The sequence below is a fragment of the Barbus barbus genome (assembly GCF_936440315.1).
Source record: "Barbus barbus genome assembly, chromosome: 39".
In the NCBI taxonomy this organism is placed as follows: Eukaryota; Metazoa; Chordata; class Actinopteri; order Cypriniformes; family Cyprinidae; genus Barbus; species Barbus barbus.
Window position 1 is genome coordinate 2392047 of NC_136717.1, and position 8344 is coordinate 2400390.

An 8344-nucleotide genomic window follows, 5' to 3' on the forward strand; every position below is an offset into this window, starting at 1 on the left:
GAATCTGGAACAATCTCTGTGCGTAAGGGTCAAGGCCGGAAAACCATACTGGATGCCCGTGATCTTCGGGCCCTTAGACGGCACTGCATCACATACAGGAATGCTACTGTAATGGAAATCACAACATGGGCTCAGGAATACTTCCAGAAAACATTGTCGGTGAACACAATCCACCGTGCCATTCGCCGTTGCCGGCTAAAACTCTATAGGTCAAAAAAGAAGCCATATCTAAACATGATCCAGAAGCGCAGGCGTTTTCTCTGGACCAAGGCTTATTTAAAATGGACTGTGGCAAAGTGGAAAACTGTTCTGTGGTCAGACAAATCAAAATTTGAAGTTCTTTTTGGAAAATTGGGACGCCATGTCATCCGGACTAAATAGGACAAGGATAACCCAAGTTGTTATCAGCGTTCAGTTCAGAAGCCTGCATCTCTGATGGTATGGGGTTGCATGAGTGCGTGTGGCATGGGCAGCTTACACATCTGGAAAGGCATCATCAATGCTGAAAGGTATATCCAAGTTCTAGAACAACATATGCTCCCATCCAGACATTGTCTCTTTCAGGGAAGACCTTGCATTTTCCAACATGACAATGCCAGACCACATACTGTATCAATTACAACATCATGGCTATGTAGAAGGAGGATACGGGTACTGAAATGGCCAGCCTGCAGTCCAGATCTTTCACCCATAGAAAACATTTGGCGCATCATAAAGAGGAAGATGCGACAAAGAAGACCTAAGACAGTTGAGCAACTAGAAGCCTGTATTAGACAAGAATGGGACAACATTCCTATTCCTAAACTTGAGCAACTTGTCTCCTCAGTTCCCAGACGTTTGCAGACGGTTATAAAAAGAAGAGGGGATGCCACACAGTGGTAAACATGGCCTTGTCCCAACTTTTTGAGATGTGTTGATGCTATGAAATTTAAAATAAACGTATTTTTCCCTTAAAATGATACATTTTCTCAGTTTAAACATTTGATATGTCATCTATGTTGTATTCTGAATAAAATATTGAAATTTGAAACTTCCACATCATTGCATTCTGTTTTTATTCACAATTTGTACAGTGTCCCAACTTTTTTGGAATCGGGTTTGTAGAATACAGTTATTTAATGTGTAATAATATTTCATAACTGTATCATTTATTGAATAATTGCAGCATTGGTAAGCATAAAGGACTTCTTTCAAAAACATTAAATATTCCAATTGTAATTTCTTACCTTTTTTGTTTGTAAATCCTTGCACTTTCAACTAAATCTGCACCAAATTCTGAGTTGAAAACTCTACAGCCTTCATTTTACAGAACTGTACACATCCTCAGACATCACTGTCTGTTAACTGAACTGCTGATGGAACTGGTCCTTTCTCAGTCTAGTAAGATCTAATCTGCTGCAATACACAGGATCAAAGGCAGATACTTTTATTCAAAGTGACACACATTATTTAAGCTACAGAATGAAGTCCTTCTACTTCAACATTTCATGCTTAACACACTTGTGTTCCTTGCAGATTCCTTCATGTTAGCCTTGAACTAAAAGTGAACCACTATCGAAGCCATATTTATCAGAGTTTGACCCACCTCAATGCCCAAAATTATACTTTTATTAACATAGAGATTTCAGAATGAACATCAGAATGAGAAGGGGAGTTTCGGATTGCACCGTAATATGTATTTTGGCTTCACGCAGGTTGTTCACACACGCACTCACACAAAACAAATAAATGCTGATTTTTGTGATGACAAGATGTGAATAATTTTCATATTCAAATAGCTCATTTACATGTCTCATCTGGACGAAACAACTTGGGCCAAAAAAGATTATCTTGAAGATATCTTGAGACTACAGTATAACACAAAATACATTTCCAAAATAACAATTTGAATAATCACTTAATTCTCCATGCCAGGAAATTCCTTTGCAAATTGAATAGCATGCCATTATGATTATTATTTACATTGTTGTTTAGGGTAGAAGTGTTTGTGTCAAATGACGAGAAAACATGAATGTTCTCTGGAAATCAATTTTACCTCCCCATGACCACCACCACTCCTATTTCAGTTTAATTCACTATAGAAAACATTAGGAATAATAACTGAACAGCATATTAGAATAATTTCTGAAGGACACTGAAGGTTGCAGTAATGACGGCTGAATTTAGCTTTGCATCACAGGAATAAAACACATTTTAAAACATATTCAAATGCAAACCCGATTGTGAGACAAGTGAGACATTTTGAAATGTCATGCCAAATATTGGCTCATTTTGGATTTCATGAGAGCTACACATTCCAAAAAGGTTGGGACAGGTAGCAATAAGAGGCTGGAAAAGTTAAATGTACATATAAGGAACAGCTGGAGGACCAATTTGCAACTTATTAGGTCAATTGGTAACATGATTGGGTATAAAAAGAGCCCCTCAGAGTGGCAGTGTCTCTCAGAAGTCAAGATGGCAAGAGGATCACCAATTCCCCCAATGCTGCGGCGAAAAATAGTGGAGCAATATCAGAAAGGAGTTTCTCAGAGAAAAATTGCAAAGAGTTTGAAGTTATCATCATCTACAGTGCATAATATCATCCAAAGATTCAGAGAATCTGGAACAATCTCTGTGCGTAAGGGTCAAGGCCGGAAAACCATACTGGATGCCCGTGATCTTCGGGCCCTTAGACGGCACTGCATCACATACAGGAATGCTACTGTAATGGAAATCACAACATGGGCTCAGGAATACTTCCAGAAAACATTGTCGGTGAACACAATCCACCGTGCCATTCGCCGTTGCCGGCTAAAACTCTATAGGTCAAAAAAGAAGCCATATCTAAACATGATCCAGAAGCGCAGGCGTTTTCTCTGGACCAAGGCTTATTTAAAATGGACTGTGGCAAAGTGGAAAACTGTTCTGTGGTCAGACAAATCAAAATTTGAAGTTCTTTTTGGAAAATTGGGACGCCATGTCATCCGGACTAAATAGGACAAGGATAACCCAAGTTGTTATCAGCGTTCAGTTCAGAAGCCTGCATCTCTGATGGTATGGGGTTGCATGAGTGCGTGTGGCATGGGCAGCTTACACATCTGGAAAGGCATCATCAATGCTGAAAGGTATATCCAAGTTCTAGAACAACATATGCTCCCATCCAGACATTGTCTCTTTCAGGGAAGACCTTGCATTTTCCAACATGACAATGCCAGACCACATACTGCATCAATTACAACATCATGGCTATGTAGAAGGAGGATCCGGGTACTGAAATGGCCAGCCTGCAGTCCAGATCTTTCACCCATAGAAAACATTTGGCGCATCATAAAGAGGAAGATGCGACAAAGAAGACCTAAGACAGTTGAGCAACTAGAAGCCTGTATTAGACAAGAATGGGACAACTTTCCTATTCCTAAACTTGAGCAACTTGTCTCCTCAGTTCCCAGACGTTTGCAGACGGTTATAAAAAGAAGAGGGGATGCCACACAGTGGTAAACATGGCCTTGTCCCAACTTTTTGAGATGTGTTGATGCCATGAAATTTAAAATAAACGTATTTTTCCCTTAAAATGATACATTTTCTCAGTTTAAACATTTGATATGTCATCTATGTTGTATTCTGAATAAAATATTGAAATTTGAAACTTCCACATCATTGCATTCTGTTTTTATTCACAATTTGTACAGTGTCCCAACTTTTTTGGAATCGGGTTTGTAGAATACAGTTATTTAATGTGTAATAATATTTCATAACTGTATCATTTATTGAATAATTGCAGCATTGGTAAGCATAAAGGACTTCTTTCAAAAACATTAAATATTCCAATTGTAATTTCTTACCTTTTTTGTTTGTAAATTCTTGCACTTTCAACTAAATCTGCACCAAATTCTGAGTTGAAAACTCTACAGCCTTCATTTTACAGAACTGTACACATCCTCAGACATCACTGTCTGTTAACTGAACTGCTGATGGAACTGGTCCTTTCTCAGTCTAGTAAGATCTAATCTGCTGCAATACACAGGATCAAAGGCAGATACTTTTATTCAAAGTGACACACATTATTTAAGCTACAGAATGAAGTCCTTCTACTTCAACATTTCATGCTTAACACACTGTGTTCCTTGCAGATTCCTTCATGTTAGCCTTGAACTAAAAGTGACCCACTATCGAAGCCATATTTATCAGAGTTTGACCCACCTGAATGCCCAAAATTATACTTTTATTAACATAGAGATTTCAGAATGAACATCAGAATGAGAAGGGGAGTTTCGGATTGCACCGTAATATGTATTTTGGCTTCACGCAGGTTGTTCACACACGCACTCACACAAAACAAATAAATGCTGATTTTTGTGATGACAAGATGTGAATAATTTTCATATTCAAATAGCTCATTTACATGTCTCATCTGGACGAAACAACTTGGGCAAAAAAAGATTATCTTGAAGATATCTTGAGACTACAGTATAACACAAAATACATCCAAAATAACAATTTGAATAATCACTTCATTCTCCATGCCAGGAAATTCCTTTGCAAATTGAATAGCATGCCATTATGATTATTATTTACATTGTTGTTTAGGGTAGAAGTGTTTGTGTCAAATGACGAGAAAACATGAATGTTCTCTGGAAATCAATTTTACCTCCCCATGACCACCACCACTCCTATTTCAGTTTAATTCACTATAGAAAACATTAGGAATAATAACTGAACAGCATATTATAATAATTTCTGAAGGACACTGAAGGTTGCAGTAATGACGGCTGAATTTAGCTTTGCATCACAGGAATAAATCACATTTTAAAACATATTCAAATAGAAAACAGTTATTTAATCTGTAATAATATTTCACAACTGTATCATTGATTGAATATTTGCAGCGTTGGTAAGCATAAAGGACTTCTTTCAAAAACATGAAATATTCCAATTGTAATTTCTTACCTTTTTTGTTTGTAAATTCTTGCACTTTCAACTGCTTCTGTCACATCAGGAGGGTCCAATACATCTAAAAGAGAGGTGACTCAACACTACTGTTAATTCTGGGTAGCCCTGCCCTTAAGTAAAACTAAACAAATGATCTTTGGTCACTTTTACATGTTGGTTTCAGTTTTTGGCTACAACAGAAAAACTGCTATATGGACCATACCTTTATCCATTTAGTCTAGTAAATCCCCCGTCCCTCACCTATGTGTTTATTAGATGTTTTGATCAATACTTGAATGTTTCCTGAAACATGTATTTCACTGATTCCTTCAGATTAGCCTGGAAATGAAAGTGAACTATAGAAAGCTCTGACACACCTGAACACATCAAATTACACTTCCATTAATGTGTAAATGCACCTGTTTTAATGAAATAACTGCTGCATGAAAAAGCAAATGTAAAAGAATAAGATCAAATGCAGATTTTTGTCACAAGACATGAGTCATTTTCCTATTCAAATAGCTCATTTCCATTATGTTGCTGGTCATGGCAAAAAGCAGATTTTAAGGACTTTTTGATGCCAGATCATGTATGTGACCCTGGACCACAAAAGCAGTCTTAAGTCACTGGGGTATATTTGTAGCAATAGCCAAAAATACATTGTATGGGTCAAAATTATACATTTTTCTTTTATGCCAAAAATCATTAGGATATTAAGTAAAGATCATGTTCTATAAGATATTTTGTAAATTTCTTACTGTAAATATATCAAAACTTCATTCTTGATTAGTAATATGCATTGTTAAGAACTTCATTTGGACAACTTTAAAGGTGATTTACTCAATATTTAGATTTTTTTTGCACCCTCAGATTCCAGATTTTCAAATAGTTGTATCTCAGCCAAATATTGTTCTATCATAACAAACCATACATCGATGGAAAGAGAGAAAGAGGGGTTGACCTCCTTGCTATGGATGATGTCAGCATGCTCATTAACTATGCACACAGTGATTGGCTGATAGTCTCTGTCAGAGATTTATTCATAGAAATATTGTAGAGCACGATATTATGTTGTCATGTCTAAATAAAGGTAATACTGTATATATACATGTATGTATACACACACACACAGTGTCCTCCACTAATATTGGCACCCTTGGTAAATCTGAGAAAAGGTGGCTGTGAAAATAAATATGCATTGTTTATCCTTTTGATCTTCCATTAAAAAAATCACAAAATTCTAACCTATCACTGAAGTAAAACAATTGAAAGTGGGGAGAAAAATCTCATGATGAAATAAATGCTTTCTCTAGGTTATGTTGGCACCCAATTATTGCTAGATCCTTTTCCCAAGATAGCAGCCCTGAGTTTTTTCCTGTAATGCCTGAAGAGTTTGGAGAACACCTGATAAGAGATCAGAGACCATTCCTTCATCCAGAACCTCTCCAGATCCTTCAGATTCACAGCTCCACGATGGTGCTTCTCCTCTTTAGTTCACCTCACTCATTTTCTACAGGGTTCAGGTCAGAGGACTGGGACGGCCAAAGCAGAAGCTTCATTTTGTGATCAGTGACCCATTTTTGTGTTGATTTTGATGTTGGTTTTGGATTATTGACCTGGTGGAAGATCCAACCACAGCCCACTATACGATTTCTAACAGATGCAGTCAGGTTTAGATTTTTTATCTGTTGGTATTTGAGAGAATCCATGATGTCATGCATCTGAACAAGATGTCCAGGACCTCCGGCAGAAAGACAGGCCAACAACATTAAAGATCCAGCAGTATATTTAACCGTGGGCATGGGGTACTTTTTATCCCTGTTTGTAGTAAACCCATCTGGTGGGTTTGCTGTCAAAAAGCTATTTTTTTAGTTTTATCTGACCATAGAAGCCAGAGCCATTTGAAGTTCCAGTCGTGTCTGACAACTGAATATGCTGGATTTTGTTTTTGGATGAGCGAGGATAATTTTTCTTGAAACCCTCCTGAACAATATGTGGTGATGTAGGGGCTGTTTGATTTTTTTTCAGATGTGAGTCTTTTAATTTGTGTGAATTTTCTGGTGAGGCAGCTCTTTAGTGAGAATTCTCGTGTGATGATCAAATCCTCGATTAGAGCAACATCAACATCCAGACCCTTGTCATTTCTAGGCTGGACTACTGCAATGCTCTTCTGGGTGGACTTCCATCAAGCACAATCAAACCTTTACAAATGATTCAGAATGCAGCGGCACGACTGGTCTTCCATAAGCCCAAAAGAGCCAATGTTACACCTCTCTTTATTTCCCTACACTGGCTACCAGTCACGGATTGCATCAAGTTCAAGACACTGATGCCTGCATATAGAACAGCCACAGGTTCAGCACCCGCCTGCTTCCTCCACTCACTATTACGAATCTACATCCCCTCCAGAAGTCTGAGATCTGCTAGTGAGCGACGCCTCGTGGTGCCGTCACAGAGAGGCACAAAATCACTGTTTTGTGCTGGTGGATTGATCTTCCCACCCCTATCAGGAATGCTGATTCCCTAACAATTTTCAAGCGATCTTTTTCGTCACTATTTGAATTTTTTTTTTAAAAAGTAAACTTTTCCTTTAATCTTTCCCTGTCTAGCTTGTATTTATTTGAAAAATGCCTGAAATTTGGTTTTACGAGAACTTTCTGTGTCTGTTTTAGATGAGCTGCTTGATGTATTCTCCAATTGTAAGTCACTCTGGATAAAGTGTCTGCTAAATGAATAAATGTGAATGTAAACATAAATGTAAACTATCCACACTGAAAGTAGCTGAAAGGCTTTATCCTGGTATTAATTAGCATGTGCTTTTTAAGGTTTTTGTTACACGTGAAAGTTTCTCCGCACTGAGAACAGCTGAAAGGCTTTTCCTCAAAATGAATTCTCATGTGTTTCATAAGGCTTCCTTTATATATGTAAGTGATTCCACACTGAGAGCAGCTGAAAGGCTTTTTGACGTCTGTTATTTGAATGCTGCAACTCGCTGATTTTTCTCCCTTGACATAATGATCTTTCTGATGCTGATATTTCTCCTCCACCTCATTCAGATCTTGTCTTTCTTCTTTCACCAGGCCTAAAACGAATAAATGAGAATTAATTGTTACATTTGGAAAAAGGAAAACATTTGTGTACTAGGGCTGCAATTTTCATAATTTATTAATCCAATGATTATTAGAATGATTAACCAACAAATCGTTGATTATTTCACCGATTAATCAGTAGACATTGATTATTTAGCCTTTGCAGTTAGTTAAAACAGGGGTCTCCAACCTTCTTTACACCACAAACCGGTTTCACTTTGAAAATATTCTTAGGGACCGGCTCTCTCATGTCTCATATATATAATATATGCAATAATTTGGTTTGTCCGGTGTGGAATTCAAGAGCATCCAACACATTACTCCATTTATTTATTTAAAAGAATGAA

General features: G+C 37.4%; 1 long non-coding RNA gene across 1 annotated transcript in view; it reads left to right on the top strand.

The window, feature by feature from the left end:
• LOC306858963 overlaps positions 1-8344 on the top strand; it is a 1377007-nt gene that overhangs the window by 990187 nt on the left and 378476 nt on the right. The window lies entirely within an intron of this gene.